The 21,685-nt window shown below is 43.1% G+C and overlaps 2 long non-coding RNA genes across 2 annotated transcripts; one reads left to right on the forward strand and one right to left on the reverse strand.

Moving 5' to 3' along the window:
• Positions 1–755: 755 nt before the first annotated feature.
• On the reverse strand, positions 756–8,490 carry LOC139077362 (uncharacterized). Its single transcript, XR_011529809.1, has 3 exons — positions 8,166–8,490; positions 1,989–2,082; positions 756–1,884 (listed from the first exon to the last, which is right to left on the reverse strand). It is a non-coding gene; the product is annotated as an uncharacterized lncRNA (long non-coding RNA).
• On the forward strand, positions 7,366–21,228 carry LOC139077363 (uncharacterized). The gene is made up of 2 exons (XR_011529810.1): positions 7,366–8,157; positions 19,343–21,228. It is a non-coding gene; the product is annotated as an uncharacterized lncRNA (long non-coding RNA).
• The last annotated feature ends 457 nt before the right edge of the window (positions 21,229–21,685 follow it).

Here is a 21,685-nt window from a genome sequence, read left to right on the forward strand (position 1 = left end):
AGAGGGAAAGACTGAAGATAAAGGGAGTTTAAAATTGAAGATTAGGAGTTGAGTGCTCAAGATCTCAAGTTTGAGATGTCTATTGGAAACGTAGAGGAAGATATTCAGCAGGCAGGTGAATATGTGGTTCAGGAATTCAGGAAACAGCATTCCTGCAATTAAACTGATGCTGTGTTCAGATATCCTGGAAAATCACCAAAAAGTCATTGAGCAGATTGTGACAAAAATTGCAGTAAACAAAATATTTGCCTTACAGTTTGATGAATCTAGGGATATTTCCAACCATTCCCAATTAATAATTTATATCCCCCATTACAGCACAGGAAACAGCATTATTGTTAAAAATTATAGCATTCAAAGACTTTTCTAGGTTTGTAACTGGGGAAGTGATTTTCAAATTTTCCTACTTTTATTTGTGTTGACTGGGCTTTCTTTGGGGAGAGTGAATAGAAAAGTCTGTCTGTGGAGCTACCACAATGGCCAGGCATGAAAGGGGCTTCTTTCGTCAGATCCATGCTTTAAACCTTAATGAAACCTTGTTTTATTCATGAACAAGCTTGAGTTGCCAAAATGTTGAGCCTGAATTTACACAGAACGTTGGATGTTTCCTTTAGGTTGGCAAATGCTACAAAGTTAGGGACACTGAATTCCATCTTTTTTGAGATGTTTGAGATAATACCCATTTATTGTTGCATTCAGAAATAAAATGAGTTTCCCAAAAAGGTGTATTAACATGTTTAATAAAGACAGATAGGTGGCATTGAATAAGTTTATTTAAGTTTATTCTGGCTGATTGGTTTGACTATAAAGACTGACTTTGCCAATCAGGTTATACTGGCAAATACTCCTAAAAATTGAATGAACTAAATCTATGGCTGCAAAATTTTTTTTGGAGGGGGGAGGGATTACCCCTGAGCTAAGATCTAATCTTCCTCTTTTTGCTGAGGAAAATTGGCCCTGAGCTAACAAGTGCTCATCTTCTTCTATTTTAGATGTGGGACATCTGCCAAAGCATGGCTTGACAAGTGGTGTCTGTGTCCACGCCTGGGATTTGAACCAGGGAACCCCAGGCCAGCAAAGCAGAACACACGAACTTAACTGTTACACCACCATGCTGGCCCCCATGGCTCCAAATTTTTGATGAATATATATTTAAAGTACATGATGAGATTTTCAAAGTGTTTTTCAAAAATATCATATTGACAAGCATGCATTGAAATTAATAATATTTAGGTTTTTCTAACACTTTGCATTATAGTAAACAAGATAGCTCCACGTGGAAGAGTAACTGCTACAATTAACAGTCATTTAATGAGTCATGGTACTACCTTCTTGGTTTTCTCCCCAGAAATTAAAACATAACTATGTCAGGGTCTGTGAGGGATCTGGGATTTTATCCTACTTAAAAGCTAATAAACTAGTCTGTTAAGGTTTCATGGATGGTGGAAAAGACATGAAACTTGTGGGTCAGAGACTATGGCCTTTATTACTCTTGGCACAGCAAGAAGCCTGGCATGATGATTGTTCGAATTGGTTTCCTATGTCATTCAAGTCCCATGGGGGCAACACAAGAAGATGGATGGACTTAGATGCATGCTGTCTACACTGTGGATTTGTATCACACTGAGCTTGGGGGATTCAACACTTTTATAGCAAGCAGAAGCAAGCTTGCTCTTTGACTGGGTAGAAATGCTACCTCATCTCAAGGTAGCTCACTGCCCTGAGAAATGGCCCAGATAAAAAGCAGCCAGAGCCTTGTCTTCTTGGCATAGTCAGCAAGGATATGCAGGGAAACTCAGGGTCCATGGCAGATTGCCTCTCCCAATAAAATGCTCTCAGAACTGGGTGACAAATTCTTCTGCAAGTCATGTAGTTACTTCTTAGCTGTCAACAAAATTGAAGGAGAACCTCATCAAGATGCAAGTGACAGATCATGAATAATAATTTTGATAAGAAAATACTATTACAATTTCTGCCATAAAATTCACCTGTTGATCAAAGAATTTTGAGAAATTGCCATCATAAAATTCCTTCCATTTCCACCTTCTTATTTGTGCAAACAAGTGCTCTCAGCATTCATATCTGTGGAAAATGGAAAAGAACAGGAGTCAGTGTCAAACTTCCACTCTAACAATAAGTAACATCCGTCCAGGGATATACGAACTCATGGAAAAATTGTAAAAGCCCTTTCAATTTCATAACAGATATATTACCAATAGACATTAATTTTTATGTTTAGTAATTATCATTTGCAACATATTTATGCCACTTTAAGTAACTGTGTACTAGTAATAATCATAACGATAATTCAATCCAAAAGAAAAATTTTAATACTTAGCTCTGTAGTCACAGGAAATTAAAACAATTTTTATTTTGACTTTTAATTAGAAAATTTTCATCTTAAATTTAATTTCAATCTTTGCATATACATTTGTTGTAGCAAAATCTGATACAGTAATTAATAAAATACTTTCAAACATTTAATACACTCATTAGGATAAAACTTGTTATGGGAAATAAAACAGAGTAACAGGTTCCAGGGAAAAAAAAACATTACAAAATTCCAACTGTTTAGAAGAGTTTGTTTTAATATTCCTTCAACGAAAGATGATGAGTGTCAAATTGCTGTGGATTAGGTTTCACTGGATACAGTTAAAAGAATGACATAATATTTGAACTTAAAATGTCAAACTTATACCAGAAATTGTGTCTCAAGTAATTACAGTTTAAAAAGCCAAATATAAATTTAAAAATGTGTTAGAGAATATGTCCTTTTTCACAATTATTTTAAGTGGTGCACAGACAAAAAAGATGTAAGCTACATTTTTTAAAATAATAATCTAAATGCAGAAAACCATGACAGAATATGAAAGACAAAGAAGACAACCCCTGCCGTTAAGGACTTTAGCATCCATTGGGGGTAAACAGTAGTTTTGTGAGTATTAAATGAGAAAATGTGTAAAAGCATGGAGCTGTCCCGGGCCAGGGACCCGATAAAACTTAGTTTCCCTTATATTTAACTAAGTTTTTTCTTTTTTTTCTGCTTTGAAATCAAATGTCCTCTTGTTAGAGAACACGGGGCAAAAGTCACATGACTAGTAATTAACTTTCATTGAATATTTTTTCATCAGCTGAAGAGAGTTAAATCAGCTTTCTAGTTTCTTTTAAAATCTGGACATGCCTCAAATATTAATTTTAAAAGAATGCGTAAAGGAGGGAGGAGAGAGAGGGAAAGAAAAAAGAAGAAAGAAGGAAGGGAGAGAGGAAGGAAGGAAGGAAAGAAGAAAGGAAGAAAGGAAGGGAGGAAGGAAGGACAAAATGAAGGAAGGCATGAAAGCTCTTAAACACTACATGCACTGTCTTTCCAAACCAAGCAACTGTGATAACTTTTGTGTTGATTGAAGCACACATTTAACCAAATGAATTTTCCGTTGTTCCCACCTGTTTCCCAAATAGTTCAACTGTTCTGCCTTTGACCTGGTTTGGCTCCATCCTACATGGAATGTCTGCTCTTGGAATCCCCCACCCCTGGGCTCCTCCACCACAGAGTTGGCCATAGCAGCAGCTGGGAAAACCTCCTGGGGAACAGCTGGTGTCCAAGGCCCCACATTTCTGCCATGACCCAGGGCGAAGGGTAGTTTTCTGCAACAACAGTATTTGGGGACACATTTCATTAAAATAACACTTCACAGTTAGGTAGTACTATTCCATTGGCAGATAACTGTCACAATCACCATCTCCTTTGGTCTCACTAGGTCTTCAGAACAAACCTGGCAGACTCTGTAACTTTCTGAGTCAGGAGCCAGAGGTCTGGGCCTGGGGTCTGACTCCAGCTCTGACGCTGATCTCTTGAATGACGTTAAGGGGAAAATCAATGTAACTCTCAGAACTCCATGTCCTTACTACCAAATGAGAAGACTGGATGAGATGATCTCCCCTTAAAATGAACATTTATGGACAAAAGCCCAAAGCAACCTTCCCCAATCAACTCTATGCCCCACTGAATGAAATTCAAACTGATCGCTTACCTCAATGGCACTGCTCAGTCTCCCCACTCAGATACAACCAAAGCAAACCAAGAACCACCTTGGGATACCTCATAGCAAACATGCGACCTCACTGAATCCTCCCAACACACCTAATAAGGAAGGTAGCTCAGCTATTGTTACCTCTAGTTTTTAGATGAGGAAATTGAGATGAGAATCAGTGATTTGTAGAAATTATGCAGTAGGTAGCAAAATCCTACCTTGCAGTTCTGGGGAAACCAAACCATCTTTGAAATGCAACAGTTAAGACAACTTTATTGCTAACACTACCTTCGTGAGCATCCAGCTCCACAACGCTGACAACTGCCAACCATTTGGTTGAAAACAGGATCATCAACAGGGGCACATGAAACTTTATCTGATCTCTGATCCATACATACAAACCAGTTCATGGGGCCATGGATGCCTCGATGTCAAACTTGACTTTTGAGCATATTTTCAATTTGCTAATTCCTTCAGGGAAGCGATGGCATCTAAATTGAAACCTTCACCTCCAAGTGGTTCTGCCCTGTGTGTGCCCTGCACATCCTTGTTGATTTGTTTCTCCTGTATCAGGGTGGGTCTCTCCTTGACAACTGGGGGCCACATTTAGCCAAGCAGCTGCCCATTGGCGTCTAAAGCCTGCAATATGTAGTTCTGGCAGCATCTCAAAGGATTTATTATTATCATCCTATGATTTCATTATTATTATTATCACCCTTATGAAATTCGGTAGCTGAGCCCACTATAAAGCATTAAGCCCATGTTTTACATGGAACAGAGTTCTCTGCATTCCCCACACAGTTGAGGGATTTTCCCCCAGTTTCTGCTCACTGTTGGAAGGCTCTAAGAGGTGGCCTGCAGCCATGGATAAGTCAGCCCGTGTATTCCCTCCAGCCTCACTGCCCTCTCCCAGTGTCACCTTGTTGGGGAGAAGGCTCTCCAAGGGGCTCTTTACCAAACAGGAGGCAATTAGAATGCAAGACAAGGAGCAAAGACCTAGCGATCAGGGGATCCAGTTCTGTAACCGAGAGCAAGTCTCTTTGCTAACCTGCGCCTTGGTTTCCTCATATACTAAATGAGGTAACCAAGCGAGATTATCTGGAAGATTAATCTTGAAGATAACCTTGCTCAGACTAGCTCTAATTTTACCCATTTTTTGGCTTCTGGAGATTTCCACAGGGAAGAGAATCTTGTGAGGAAAGACTCACGAAAAGATCCTCCGCACTCCTTACTTCCACTTCTACTTCATTGAACAACTTGCCTTGTTAAAAACCAACCTGGTTTACACAAGACTTTGGGGAAAACAAAAGTAACTCTTTATCAGGGAAATCAGAATTCCTCACCTAAAATGTGCTAAGTCAAAAAAAAAAAAAAGAAAGGGAATTGATTAGGAGTCCTAAGACGTGGGTTTCATCCCAACTTTTTCAATAACTAGCCATGTGGCCCTCAGCAAGTCCCATCACTGCTCTGTACTTCTGATGGCTCATCTTCCAAATTTGAACACCAATACCTCTCTGGTTTACCTATGCCAAATAGCCTTTGAGGCTCGCGAGAAAACGTGGCTTAAAAATGTAAAGTGTAACCCTAGATACAGATAAGTCATTAAGTGAAGGTTACTTCTCTCTTTTGAACCTAGATAAATCTCAGAAGAACTAAAAGATTAATACAACATTAAAAAGATGCTTATCTTCCTATCAGTAGGGTGCCTGGTGGGTTTATATTTTGTTGTAGAGTTTTAGCAAACCTCTTTATACAATTTGATTTAACAAACATTTATTAGGAGCTTACTGTATACCTTACATCCTGCTGGAGACAAGGGAAGAAATCAAAATAAGTATGAATTTGACCTCCAGGTGTTTATAGTTCTATAAATTCAAGACTTACACACACACAAAATTGTAAAACAAATCTTAAAACAGTAACACGACATGTCCCAGAGTATACAGACCTATAACAAATGCTTAATCCAGCCAAGCTGGGATCTGAACCTTCAGCAAGGGGAAAGACTGGTGTTGACTAGAGTTTGAGGCAGGCTGTGTGAAGGAGACAGAACTGGAGACAGATTGTCATTGAGTGGGATGAGAACTTTCCTACGTTTATGACAGTAGACCTCCTACGTTAGAACAAATGCCAGAATTAGATAAGAAAAAGAATGTCCACATTTTGAGGATTGAAGAGAAATGTTTGTTTCTCAACACTCATTAGCAGCAGATTTCAGACTATGGTTTTCCAGCCGATAATTATCAAAGAATCCAAATTCGAATTCATTTAAGTTACAGAAATTATAACACTATAGCATCACTCTTTTTAACTTGTTACCTGTAAATGTGTGGTCTAAAAGAACTCTAAAAAAATCAAGATTTTCTACTATGAGTCTATTTTCTCAAAATGGCTGCTTCATGCCCAAGGCCTTCCCCAGGCTGACCCCTTCACAAAGCATTAGAGCCAGCCGCAGGTTAATTAGTATTTCCCGAACACACTCTGCACATCCCTGCTTCTATGCTTTTACTGAAATTGTTCCCCACTGTGGGAAAGCCCTTCCCTCACCTCTTCAGGTATGTAGGCCCTCCCTATCTTCAAGACCCAGCTGGCACCCAGCGTCCTCCATGAAGCTGTCACTACCCAGTCCACCACTTATCAATCTCTGCTTCTGGATGCCAACTGTACTTGTTTTCTGTAATATCAGTTTGCAATGACCATATTTTCCTGCCCCCCACCCCGCTGTGGATTCAAGTTCTGCCCCCAAAAGAACCTGTTGAAGTCTCTCAAGGCGGGGAACATAGACACTTCTTTGTATTTCCAGTGCTTGATCTCAGACACTGCGATTTGGCAGGCATTCACTAAATACGCATTATCGAACATCTAGTCAAGTCCCAAACTAGCCACATTTTCCATAACTCCACCACAACCACCCTCCCATATGAAAAATGGCCAAAATAAGTTAGAAACAAGCTAAAAGGGCTGTATCTGAGGTGGTATGTAACGGCCTAACCTAAAAGAAACCCAGGAGAAAGAGATGGGGATTCATTCACTTGAAAAACTTGATGTTCTTACTATCTAAAGTAATACATGCATCATTTCAGTATATTTCACAAACAGAAGCATTCATATAGATCTGCCCATCTGAAAAAGGATTTAGCAAAGGACATTTCTCCTTGCAATGGGACAGCTGAAGAGGTGTAATTTAACAGCTCTCAGAGGCCGTCACTGTGGTGATTGAGGTGGACAGAAGGCATGGACATGACCAAGGCCCTTAAAAGACACAAACAGGTGGGAGAGTGTGCTGGGGGTGGGCAGAGGGCTGCAGAGGACAAAAAGGAGGAGGCTCGCCTTCGGAGAGCAGAGACGGGAGAAGGCAGACAGCGAGACTGCCCGAGGAACGGGAGGAGAGGGGAGGACAGGAGATCCGAAGCTAAAAGCTCGGTCACATCTAGACAGGACACAATATGAGGTAAAGCTAGAATGAAGGACAGGATTAAAAGAAGGGAAGAGATATGAGCGGACAGGGCACAGAGAGGGAGAAATGACAGACAATCAGGAAAGGGAACGTGCATAAAGGAAAGACAAAGATGATTTCTCCATGTGTGACCAGAAGGAGGGCGGTTAAAAAGAAAGAGAAAGGAGTAACAGGGAAAAGGGTCTTAAGACGGAGACAAAAGAAGCAAGCAGTGCACAAGTCCTAGTTAAATGCTTAGAAAATCACCAGGCTGTCGGGCTGAGCTGGAAGACGAGCCCTAGCCGTACCCAAGAGGGGACCATCAGAAAGACGGAGGCAGGCAATTTAAGTAGCTGGTTACTAGGTAAAAATGAAAAAAAAAATTGAAGAAGGAAAAGGTGAGAAGCAGAAGAGGGAAAACCCAAAGGACACACTGGCCCAGAAACCTTTTTAACTTTCTGTAAGAATCTTCAAGGCCCCAAACTAGGCCAAGATTCTGACTGACATTTCTGAGCTCACCAGCTGCTGTTTCCTTGAGAGAATTCTGACAGGAAGGCATAGAAACGCAAGCCAACACTGCCAGCGCCGAAAAAAAATAAATAAATAACAACCGTGCTCTGAGCACCTCAATGGGGCCGAAACCTGTCGGAGAAGGCACACAGCTGAGAAGGACCGCCTGCAACTTTTCCCCAGGTATGTACCGAGCTGCTCCCGCGGGCTTCTTTCTCCTCTAATTGTCCTCTGGGCGTTCCTGCCTGGCCCATCTGTCTTTCTTTCTTTGTGAATTTTTGGGAAGCCCTGCAGGCGATCTGCTTCTGTCATCTGGAGCCAGCACGGCAGCATCTATAGGGGCAGGTGAAGCTCCACGTTCTGCATCTCACACCGGCGGGGGAGGACTGCTAGAATCCAGATCCCTCAGGCAGAGCGAGGCGAGGGGAAATGAATGAGAGAGATCGCCCCTGCCCACGTTATTGGTGCATGGGAATGACTTGTCGGCTGGTACTGACAGCAGACTCGTTTCTGTGTGCTGGGGCTTAAAGCAAAGGCAGGCGGGGGGAGGAGGGTGGGCATGGAAGACAGAGGGATAAGGAAAGCTCAAAGGGGGAGATCACGCACAATCACCCTAGGGGCTGTTCAATTACCTAAAGAAGAGCTAAGATTTTAGGAGTGATGGATGAGAGTTTGACAGCGCATGACCTTGAACTTGCTGCTTGCCCTTTCAGTGCCTTGGTAAAATATTTTGAATGTATGTTGAAATTTTCTTCAAAGTAACTCAAAGGAATTTATTTCTGATAAGTAATTTATCTCCAATATCAATCGTTGAATGGGAGTAGGTTTTGGATGACCTCACAGATGTCCCCACTAAGACAATGTGAAGTGTTACCTCGTTTTCAAAAACTAAGAAACTCAGTCCCTCAGCAATGTGTTTCTTTGGAAAACTAGGACAAGTACCAGATTCTCCTATTTGTCCCCTGGACCTTAAGCAATTCTTAATGCTCACTCAACTTAACAGGCGCACTTAAAAAAAACTTAAGAAATTTTGGAGCTAAAGAGCTTTATCATCATTCTGTATTATTACGTTATATTACGTTGTATTATCATTATGATCTCTTCACGAATACAATATGAGGTCGTATGAGTCAGTGGACCCTCTGTTGGGCTGTCTTCTCAAGAAAAACATTCACCTCATTTTTTATCCATTCTTCTCCAAACTCCACTTAAGTTTTATTGGTAAGAACTGGGAGGTGAAGGGATGGGCCCAGTTATTTACAAGCCGTTAAGTGAGAACCCTTGGTAACTTCACAGACGGGCTTCCCCTCTCTTCGTAGTGTTGACCATCTGTCTGCACCCTCATTGGTGAAAGCTCCTACAACCACACTCTTGAAGAGGGGTCACACCTTCCTGACTTCTGTGTGGCTTTACTCTTCTTCTTCACCTTCTCATTTTTAGGAAGGTCAGAATGTAAGAGTCCCATTCCTTGCCCTGAACTGTTGAGTGTCAGAAACATTGCACTAGAACAGTGGTTCTCGAAGTGCAGTCCCCAGACCAACAGCATCAGCATCACCTGGGAAATTGTTAGAGATGCATATTCTCAGACCCAACTCAGACCTACTGACTCAGAAACTCTAGGGGTCAGAGATGGCAATCTGTGTGTTACCTGGCCCTCCAGGTGCCTCTGGTAGACTAAATTCAAAGGTTAAGATTTTTTATTTCCAGAATCCACAGAGCTCGGATCTCCTTACAGGTGCGACTCTGGTCACCTACAGGGCTATAGCTTCTAAAGGAGACCCTTCCACAAAGAACAACCTCTCCGTCACTGCCTGTGTCCTTCATCCATAAAATATGAATTATTATAATGTAAGTTACTTGTTACAGCACTGAGAACAGTGCCTGCACACAGTAAGTGCTCTCTAAGTGTGGTGGTGGTAGTTTTATCTGCTCCACCCTTACTGAGCAAAGGCCTTCACTGGGTGGTGTGGGAAATCAAAAATGAGGCAGTCAGGATGCCAGCCCATATGAGAGGAGATGCACGCGTTACAGGGACACAAGGAATCAGACCGCTAGGTGAGATGTGGTAAGTGCCCAAGTACATGTGCAATAACAGGAACTAGACAACTGGAAGAAAATTTTATGGAGAAAGTCTTTTGAGCTGAGCCTTAAAGAGGGAGTAATGGTGAAGATGGGCAAAGAGAAAAGAACATTCCAGGTGGAAGCTGAGCATAGAGAACATTGGAAAGATAAGATGTCAGTGGTCCAGTGTGGACAGTAGTACCCGCTCCCCTTTCTGTTGTTAATATGTTAAATATTCGTGTTGTGGAGAGGGATCCCCCGTTCTGGGTCTAAACATTTGTTACCATGTTTGAAGAAATTCTTCCTTTACTCCAAACTAAGTCATTTCCCTTAGACTGTTGTAAGATGAGTCCTTTCCAGTATTGATGATTTCATTACTTCAGTATCTGTGTCTCTCTTTCTTGTTTATCATTAGATCAATGTTTTTCAAAGTCCCACTTGCAACAGAACAAATCAGGAGTGGTTGCAAAAAGGCAGATTCCTGGGTCCCGGTCCAGATGGCTTATTTCAGCACCTTTAAGAGCAAATCAGAATAATCTGCATTTTAACAGCTCCCTTGTGATTCAGATGTTCACTCAAGTTCAAAAAGCAACTCTCCTAGAGCTGTTCTTTCTCAAATTTACTGAGCGTTGAAATCACCGTGGGCGTGCTTGTTAAAAATATGGACACCCAGCCCTTCTCCTGGAGATTCTGATTCCCTGGCTCTGGAGTGGGGTGTAAGAATGGGAGTTTTAAAAAGTGCCTCTGGAGCACCAAGGATCAGGCAAGGTTTGCGAAATACGGCATATCTGAATGAAGGTGTGTTTTGGGTTGGAGAGGTCAAGTCGTAGGCCAGCCATTTACTAGCTGTGTGATTTGGGTGAGTTTCTTAAGCACTCTATGCCTCCACAGTACTTAACCTGCTGGAGACCATTTCATCCTGTGTAGTAAGACATGCTCCACAGAATTGCTGGAAGCGACATGGTAAACAGCTTAGTATGATGTTGGCTCCCTCTCCACGCTTTGCCCCATCCTCCCCAGAAGTGCCTGCTCCAGCTCTCCAGCTCTGATGAGAGGCAGGGCAAGGACAACAGTGACGGCAAAATGCCACCAATACTCACCTCTTCTGAGAAAGGTGGCAGGATGCCTGCAGGGAGAGAAGATGGGCTTTCGAAGCTGGCCTTGTTCCTGGCTGCCCCTGGGAAGTTAAAATGGGACACATGCCCATGACTGAATCAATATTCAGAACTGGCCGGTCCTCTAAAAATAGCAAGACGTTCTGGCTGAGCCTTAGGAAAAAGAAGGTCCTACCCTAACGTACTACCCAATACTTGCCTTAAAAGGAGGGGCCTCTGCTTTATTTCCTACCTCCTCAGCCAGATGATGGTAAACCACAAATAATTTGGCTTGTAACTTGGTGAACTCCAGCATAACTTGTTTCATGGACAGCCACCAAGAACACCAGCAGTGATTCCAGTGTATAAGGTCACAAGTGCTCAGACTTTGGGGTGGCCGTATCTTTGCAGACGCTCCTCCTGCAGACGCTAGCGGAGTTCTAATCTCCATAAAAGCATGCAATTTTGATTATAGTTTAAGAAATTATTACCGATTGTTTAAAACTTCCCGGCCTAACTGTGGGGCAGAGAAAGGATAGGGAGCGCTAAGATGCCTAAATTCGAAATTCAGAGAATGAGACACCGGTGATTTTTCTTCTGCAGGAAGTCCTGATTTCCTCTCCTCATCCAGCATACACATGTCTAACCAAGGTCAGATCTGTTGTCAGAGGGCAAAGGCCTTGTGGTCAATAAGGGGACACTCAGGGCATCTCATCATCTATATTGTTTCATAAAAGTCCTGAAAATTTTGTCAGAAATGGTGCTGATGGATATCTTTTCTTAACAAATCCTTTTCAAACATAGCAAAATATGAAAATTTTTTTTTAAAAAAAGAGAAACCAAAATTGTGGGAGAAATATTTTTGATAATATTTAAGCTTTCCCAAGTATCTTAGAACCACCCCTTGCATAACAATTGTCATCTGAATGAAACTAGTCAATCAAATATAAAGACCTTCATGTGCTGAGTAGTTTCAGTTGCTGTATTTATATTAATTAATATTAAATAATAGTCATACGAATTACTTATTAGACATCTAACGCTGTGTTCACAGCATGTTACATAAATCTACCTCATTGAAGCCTCCTGTTGAGTCAGTATTATTATTCTCACTTTACAGATGAGGAAACTGAGGCTCAAGGAGCTTAAGTAGCTTGCTCAAGGTCATAGAGCCAGAATGCACAGATGCCCCGGCCATGCTCTTCCTCCCCACACCCCTCTGCCGCCAATAACCTTGAAGATTACATGGTGTTAGTCTATAATCCAGACTTCCCTCTGTCTCAACCCGCCCTTGATTTTTCCCAAATCTAAGAGGCTTTCTGAGGAGCATTAATGCGAAATCACCATCCTCACTTCTCTGTAATGTTGTGTCTGAGTCATTTATGTTCAAATACTCCCCTGCTCGGAGAGAGAAATAGGAAAAAGAACTGTGTCTGCTGTTTACATTTCTGATGATACTTTTACTGTTACTTAAGTTCCAAATGCTGTAAAATGGTACTTGATTCTCAAGAACAAGGGAAAGGACAATTAATTTAAGGCTTTCAAACAACTGTCTGATTACAGGGCAGAGGGAGGGAGAAATAAATCTTGCTTTCAATAACATGGTGAGTGACATTTTATATTGCCATCGGCCTGTTCTAAGAAACTCAAGACCCTCATGTGTGTTATGTCATTAATCTCCAACCTGCCCCATGATGGGCAGATGGGGTTACACAACCACTATTTGCAGATAAGTGGCATGGGATCTGGTGCAGAGAGGAGGGACAGAAAGGTGGGGACTTCGCCAATATCACATAGCACACAAGTGGCCAAGTGACACACCAAAACTCCCCATTCTTCCTATTAGCATCACCTGCCAAAGTCAGAAGATTTGGGCAGGTAAGAAACCAAACAAATAGTATGGAAAAGACCTACATGCGCCTGCCATATCAATGCCCTTTGCCCTGTGCAAAACTCAGAGAAACGTGCCTTTATATTCCATCCTAGGCTTCGTTTCCGCATTTATGCCTCGTCTGAAATGTTTTGATTTTGTTGTCATTGTTTGTTTTGCTTTTCCAGCCCAACTTTCACTCCATTTTCTAATCTGTTCCATCGATTTCCTTCCTTGCATCTTGTTATGACCAGGGAAACCAGGACGAGTGTTAAGACAAGACTTTTGTCATAGGTATTCCCATTTCGAACTTGACCTTTGGGTTCACAATTCTTTATGTGTTCTAAGTCAATAAGAATTTAGTTCCTCAGACTCAAGAATGATCAAGTAATTGGCTATTAAAAGTTTTTATTGTTGTTTTTTTTTCCTGAAGATTTTGAAGGCAAATTTTGACTTTTTGACCATATGAGGTTGAGCTTGACAAAGACAACAACTCACACCCAAATTGGGGACATTCTCACAAGTGGATGGTTAGCACTGTCTTGGTTATCTCACACCATTTCCCTGGAAATCTATTTCTTTTGTATTCTTACATAAATTGATCACCTTCTGGGCCTCAGCTGGCTCATGAATGGCAAGTCTATTAATGCTGGTTCTTTCTAGTTCTCTGGACCAAAGAACCCAGTGGTCTTTCTCATCTGTGCAAACTTTCACTTCTGAAACTCACATGCCAAACCCTTTGGAAGATCTTGATCTGACAGGTTTCACTAGTTATAAGGAAACTTGTCTCAGCTCCTAAGTTCCCTGATTCACTGGAAGAGATGAGACCTTTTAATCTTCTCAAAGGCACAGCCACAGCTTCTCCTTGGCCCCCCGCCTCTCCTGCCCATCAGCCGCTGCTTTTGATTGACCACTGTCCCCAAACCTGGGAGAGGAAGAGCAGCCCCATATTCTCACTCATATGAAGCTTGCACTTGACTATGGGAGAGAACCATGTTTTCGTAGCAGAAGCTCATATGGCCGCTGGATTGTATTATATGAGTTATTGGATGACTCCCAAGGTCAGCCAGAAACATTTTAAATGGGGTGCCTAGGACATTTACCTATTTTCCTGAGAAAAACTATGAATGCTAAGCCACCACCAGCACCAGCAAACCAAGTGCACAGCTGCAGAGGAATAAACGTGCACAAAGCATAAAGCCCATACTGTTTCCTCCCTCCCTTGCTTCCTTCTCAACTCCTACCCTGCAAGTCTATCTCCATGGGTTGGTCCAAGACTGTCCCTCCAACCCAATTAGTTTTTTTAAACGATTACCATTTATGTATATGTAAACCAGTTCGTTTCTATGACCCTCATCTGTAAAACCAGATAAAAATAATGGCGATTTCACAGAGTAGTGAGAATTTAAGGAGCTCGTCTAAGCAAAGCACCCCGAACAATCCCTGTCATAGAGAGGATGTTTAAAAAGAATTTGTTCTTATTTTTATGACTTTTATTAATAGATTTCATGAACTGCCCTTGTCAGTGCCTTCAGCCTCAAACCTTCTTTGGGGTGCAATTCTTCTCTTCGCACACTCCCTGTTTCCTGCCAGAGAATCAGATGCCATGAAGCTGAAACCCCCACCTTCCTCCAGCCAGGGTGGCCTGTGCAGACCCCGAGGGGCTCGGCAGCTGCCAGCGTCCCTCACTCTTTCACAGCTCGGGCCTCACAGATTGTGGGGCAGGTGATGGGCTAGGGGAGAAGAAGCCGAACAAAAAGATCCTTTCCACAATGAACAATTGGGCTTGGAATGCTGTGCCGGCAGCTGCGGCCCATCGACATGCGCCCACGACAGACAGACATACAGTAGGAAACAGGGGGGCCTGGGAGTTCTAAGCAGGAGTTGCTCTCTGTGCATGTGCAGAATAGTTCTCTTGGGTTCTCTCTCTCTTTTTTAACTTTTGCTTCATGGGATTCCAAACATTAAAAAAGCATCATATTGAAATATATAAGCAGCAGCTATTAAATTAATGAATACTAATCACAAAGATTATTGCTACACCCAAATAAGCCAGTGAAAGTTGTCTGCCATTTATTTGTGAACAAACAGTAAAGGAAGAAATTAGGTCCCAAAGAGTGCCACCAACCCTCACAATAGCTGTATTCCAGGATGGTCTGGAGGATGACAGGACGGATGAGATAAGTTCCCAGTGGTCCCTCCCTCTAAGCGTTGCCCACCTAGAGGAGGAGGAAGGATGCAAGTGGCCCACATCTGAGATGCTGGGCTGCATCTGGACGACAGAAGAAGCCAGGCTGGAGCCAAGACTGCTTCCCGAGGCCACATGCTTCTTTATATCCCCATACGGATTACTTTGCTATGGAATGTAAGGAAGTGTGTGGTTTCTGCAAGTGCCTCTTCGCCAGCCCCACGGTCGCCCCCCAGAGCACAGGTTTCACCTTCTTCCTCAACAGGGCTTTGCACCAGAAGCTGTCTCCCTCACCAATGAAGCGACGGCCTCTGAGTCCCGTCTGATGTCCTCTCCCACCCGCCCTTCCCTCCTTCTTGAGGTTTCACCGCTCAGCCCAAGAGTCAGGCACACTGGTTGTTGTCCTAGCTTCCCATGCCCACTAGGCAGAGAGAGGCCACATCATCTAAAGGTTTTCCCCGGAATCAGCCCTCGCCCTCCAAGCTCCTTCCTCCAGTCTTTTTGTTCCTGAAAGATGTTTCTACGAACCAGACTGAATTGTAATTCCTTCCACTCCATCTGTATCACTTTCCTTTATACTCATCTGTGTCAGTGGCAGTTTGCACATTTCCAAGGGCTTTCCTTGCAGATAGGCAGGTGCCGTGAGACTCAGGAGACTACAGCCTCAGGTCACACAGTCAGTCCTCTGACCCTGCTCTGCTCTCCTTTCCACTTCACATCGAAACCCTGTCACAAATCAGCGTGGGGTGAGGCTGTTTGCAGAAAAGCTTTGAGGTGCTAAAATGGTGATTCACTCATCTGATTGGCTAAGTTCCTTTCTCCTCCCTTCCCTGAACCACTGAGTTCCCACCCTGACCCTAAAGAGCCTGAAACCACACCACAAAGGAGTTGGACTTACGAAGGGAGGTCCTGAGCATGAGGAGAGACTGGTCACCCAAGGCTCAGGCCATCATCTACCTACCCCAGCATTTCAGAATGAGCCAGGAGGCTGATGGGATCTCCCTCCCTCACTTAAACCCCAGCTCCAGAATGGCTTCATGCGTTCCACAGCTCTGCTTCCTTGTTGTTAGGGTGACTATGTGTGAGATGAGGGCTGGGACCACACGAAATTGTTACTATGAGTTCTTAAGCAGAACCATGAAAGGATTTGACCTACATCTGCCAAGATGCACAGGAGAGGGCTATAAAAGTGAACTGAGAAGCAGCACAACGAGGCCATGGGAAGAGGTGGACAGGGAAGGATGACTGTGGAGTGGCCAGAGACGACGGGACTATTCCCTCAGAGGCGACAGCACCCAGAGCACACTGGGCCAAGCCCCCACCAGGCTGCGGCAACACAGGTGACACCACCCACCCACCTCTTCCAGACACCGGGAAGTTGTCTAATGGTCTTCAAGGGCATGCCAACCTGTCCTGCTTGGGGGTTGGGAGGACTCTAGAAGAACATGGGGGAATTACTAGAGCTGAGGCAGCTGCAGGACTGAACACAGAGACACAGCTTCAGATCAGCGATTCTCAACTGGAGGTGATTTTGCCCCTCAGGGCTCATTTGGCATTGTCTGGGGACATTTTGACTGTCACAACCAGGGGGCTATACTGGCATCTAGTGAGTACAGACCAGACATGCTGCTAAACACCTGACAAGGCACAGGCCAGCCCTCCACAGCAAAGACTTATCTGGCCCAAAATGTCAATGCGCTGAGAAACCTGCTTTAGATAGTGGGGCTTTCAATGAATAAGGTCTCTGACATCAGCATACTAGGGCACACCATCTTCCGAGGAAAATCACTGCCCTACTCTTAAGAACGTTGGTTCATCTTCCTGTCTGTAAATTAGGCAGATGCCTCAAAGTTGTGCTTCTTTCCAGTGACAAGCCTTTCCCTTTTCTAAATCATATCTGCTGTAAAGATAGTTTTCCCTTCAGAGCCTTAGGTTGATTTCATGTTGTCTGCTCAGAGACTGGGGGTGTGTTGTGTGGGTGCAACAGGACGTGAGTAAAGAAGACCAGAGGTAAGATGATGAAGAGTAATGTCCTGGTTGAAGAAATTGCACTGCAAGAGACTTGTCTTTCTGACTGACGAGCTGGATGCACGTACTTTTTCCATCCTGATGTCAGACTGTCTGGCTGACTTCCCCCTCCACAGCTGCCTACTCCTCGCTCCCCAGAAGGAGCTGGGGAAGGATGGTTGGGCTAGGATGAGGTTAGCCAGAGGAAACGCTGGTGAGCAGTGGCCCCAAGACACCTAAGTCATTAGGAGGAGGAGGGGAAAGTTAAGATGCCCGACAGCAGAGCTAGTAGGACACGTGCCAAGGAAGAGACGACTCAGTACAAGAAAGAAGCTTTGCCATCATCCTGCCCAAGCCATTCTAGAACCAAGCCATAGCTGGTGGGGCCCCTGCTTTCCCACCACCACCACCACAGTGTGTTTCACCTAGTTACCGCTTCTACGGTGCCTCACTGAGTGCTTTGATTTCTGGGACATCTTATTTATTCCAGACAGAGCTCCTAAACTGGGGTACTGCTTGGCTGGGTAAACCAGTTCTGCTTTTCCTGATCAGCATTTTCAACAATTTCAGACATGAAATGAAAATACTTGCAGCCGAGGGAAAGGAAACGTGTGACGGACAGTCTGGAGTTGAGAGTGAAACTCTTGGCCTCACAAGCAGTCAGAATTGTCTCTAGGACTCTCCCACAACCCCTGAAAGTGTCCACTGTGCTACAGGGGACTTAATGTTGAGGACCTTTCCTTTGGTATCACTAAGCCTTGCAACAAGCAGGCGAGGTGGAAGCACTGATGCTCCCCCACTGTACGGATACAGAAACTGAGGTTTAAAGATGTTATCTAACTTCCTAAGAGCAAAAGCGCTAGGAAGCATCAATGAGTTCAAACCCAATAAGTGTGACTCCAACGCCACACGGTTTCCACTCCATTACATTTCTCTTTGTCAGTGAGAGGAAATAAAATGCAGGCACACCTGCCCCCAAGGGAGAAGGGCAGCTTTCTGGCATCCTACAAACTATCCTTCCATCCTACCTTTTCCCCTCCTGCTCAAATACATTTGTCTTTGACAGATGGCCAGACCACCTGTCTGGGGAGCATCTCCTTAATCAGCTCCCTGCCCCCTCGATCGCACTTTCCTAGAAACAGGGAGAAATCAGTGGGTACCTCTGCTAGTCCAGCCGTTCTCAAACTTTAGCTGCATCAGAATCACCCGAAGGATGTCTGGGCCCACTCCCAGGTGTTTGACTGGTAAATATTGTTTCTCCTTTGCAAAGGCAACCTACAAGTTCCTACATATTGGAATCTAGACTTCTCCTTTAAAATCCGTAAGAATCAAAGTTATCACCACCTCCCTCGAGAAACCACTTAGTCAGTTCTGCCCATTTGTTAAACCAAACCAGCTCAATGTCTATCGGTGGGAGAATGACTAAATAAAGTCTATTATATTCACATAGTAGAAAACTATCAAACAATGCAAATTAATAAGCTATAGCAGCCACATCAATATGGATGAATCTTGCAAATGTCATTTCAAGTGAAAATATCAAGTCACATAAGAATACCTGTGATAGGCTACCATTATATTAAAAAACAAGTAATACACAAGCTATAGAGAAGAACATTTAAATTGTAAGAACAAAAGGAATAGCAGTTATCTCTGAAGGGAAACTAAAGAGATAAATTAAGAAAAGCATTCGGGAAGGCTCAACAGTGTTGGTAAAGTTCTTTTTCTAAGATAGGTGATTGTGGGTATTGGTTTTATCATTATGTGTCATAACTACACATGTATTACATATGTTCTCTTATAAATACATCATATTTGAACAAAAAAATGATAAAATTTATTTTAAAAATTAAGATGTAAGATATTCAAAATATACACACCAAAATGTTGAATTTATTTTGGAAGATGAGACGAGAGAGAATTATGGGAGACTTTCATTTTGTCATTCTACAATTTTATATCATTTCGGTTCTTCACAATGTCCATATTTGAAAAAGGAATAAGGATCAAAGAAAGAAAATAAAACAAAGTCATACAATGCAAAATACAAATTGGGCATGGTTTTCATAAATCCTGTGAGAGGACATTCTGGGCAAGGCGAGCTCTGGGACTGGATTCGCGCTAATGCTGGTTCTCTCTGTGTTGCAGGCTCGGACAAGGGATGTTCAGGATGTACCAAAGACTCTTCACACTAGAGGCTGCAGTCACCTCCCAAGGAGCTGCCCCCTGCTCTGGCTGGTCAAACGGAACCAAGTCCGTCTTCCTGAGAGGTTTGGTCCCCTTCAACCAGCTACAGCAGGGCTGGCAATGCCCAGTCCTTGGAGAAACAGAAGCAACTCACGTGTGGCTGAAATTACCTGCTCATACTTCCCTTAAGAAAACCACTCTGGTTTTGTTATCATAGTCTCATGAGAGAAAAGAGGAGCCCTGGCTTCAAAAGTGAGAAAGATGTGAAAGCTCAACACAGAGAGCTCTGTGCCTTTGTACCCACAACTAGACCCAGTCACACACTTGACATACACATCAAAGATTTTAAGAATGGAAATTGTGCCAGCCCTGGGCCAGCCAGGGGGAAAACATGAGACACACAAGACAGGGCCCCTGCTCATAAGTGGTAACGGTCTAAGTAAAGAAATTGGACATATAAATATGGCCCAACTTAACGGAATTGCTAGTCAGAGCATGGCTAGTTCCAAGACGCGATTCTTCTTATTTAGTCCACCAAACACACCTGGCACACTGTGTACCATCAAGTTTCTATGGATCCATTCAGCCCAAAATATCTATTCCTTAAGACATATATATGTGAGTCAGTTTCCTGATCTGTAGAATGGGAATAATAATCATAGCACCTACCTCATATGGTTTTATGTGGAATGAAGTGAGAATACAAGGAAAGGAGTTAGAAAGCTCTCAACAATTGTTATCTGTTATTAAGAGGAGATCCTGACCTGTCCTTCCAATTTCTCTTTCAAGATTTGTGTCTTTGACAGTGCACCTAGCAATGTGCCCAGAACTTAGATGTGCTCAGGAACATTTGTTTGAATTCCAGAAGCACATGTGTTCACAAGCCATCCTCTGACACAATTACGCTCGTATGATGTGTAGAGCCCACTGCAGTATCCACACAGGGAAGCCTGGGGCTCACTGGCATGTACCTTGGAGGCAGGAAGCCTGGGTTTTAACTCTGCCCCTCTCATTTGTTAGCTGTGATATAGCCTCTCTGAGCCTCCATTAACATTGTATAAACCTTAGTTTCTTCATCATAAAATGGGGACAACGACACTTAAAGTTAAGGATTTCAAAAGATAATGTTTGTGAAGAGCCAAATATTATTCCTCAAGAGATGGTAGCTGCTGTTTTGTTGTTGTAAATGGCAACAGCTCAAGGACAATGTTGTGGCCACAGGTACCTGTAGCTAAAAGGGGAGGACTAGATTTAAAACAAAAAAAATAGAAAACCTCAAAAACTAAAACTTCATTACAGGGTATTTTTCTATTCTAACTGTTAATTCTACTGTCGTGTAGCATGCATTCATCCTTGTATATGTTACTAGTAGGTAATAATTTTTACTAAAAAAATACTTCACACATGAGACCGACAGTAGCATCTTAAAGAAACATCTTGCCTGGAAAGCCTTCATTTATGAGCTGTTGAGATGCTAGTCTGGAACCACGTGTCCTCCTGAGTACATCAAGGCTTCAGAGTGGGTATTCCAAAGGTGTGGAGTTTAGACATAAGCAATGGAGCCAGACTGCCTGGACTCAAATCCCAACACCCTCACCCCCACCTGCTGTGCCACTTTGGGCAAGTTGCTTGACCTTTCAGGGCCTGCGTTTCCTCATATGTAGAACAGGGATATTATTAATAGTATCTATCTCATAGGCTTTTCATGAGAATGAAATGAAAATACATGAAAAGATATAAAACTGGTGCTGGGTACATCATAAGCTTATAAGAGTTTTTGTCTTTGACAATGTACCTGAAATATTCCTGAAACGAAATTGGTGTTCAATAAAAACTTATTTAATAAATTATCGCTTTCTTTTTTTTCTTGTTCTAAACCCATACTATGAGATCTTGTAATTTCTGGGTCAACTCTTTCGGCTTTTCTCTTTAGATATAGCACACTGTGCAAACCAGGAGTAAGGGGTGGGATGCTGGCCAGCTCTCTCTGCCTTCCCAGTTCTGCAGTGTGACGGAGCTTCCCCGAGTGCTAGATGTATGCCACAGGGGGTAGAGGCAGGGGGATCCTGAAGCACGGTGACGGAGCTCTCAAAAAGACACCTGGGAGGACAGAAGTGTTAACCGATGTAAAAACAAATACGGCATGGTCAAAGACCAGATGTACTTGACGAGGAGGGCTCTTCTCCACCTGGAGACCAGAGGTCATGTAGGTCAAGATGAGATGAACAATGGCAGGTGCAGGCAGTGGGAGGCTAAAGAAAGGGTCACTTCCAATTTGGGATTTTATGGCTAAAGTACCTGATG

The sequence above is a fragment of the Equus przewalskii genome, chromosome 19 (genome assembly GCF_037783145.1).
Source record: "Equus przewalskii isolate Varuska chromosome 19, EquPr2, whole genome shotgun sequence".
NCBI classification, from domain to species: Eukaryota; Metazoa; Chordata; class Mammalia; order Perissodactyla; family Equidae; genus Equus; species Equus przewalskii.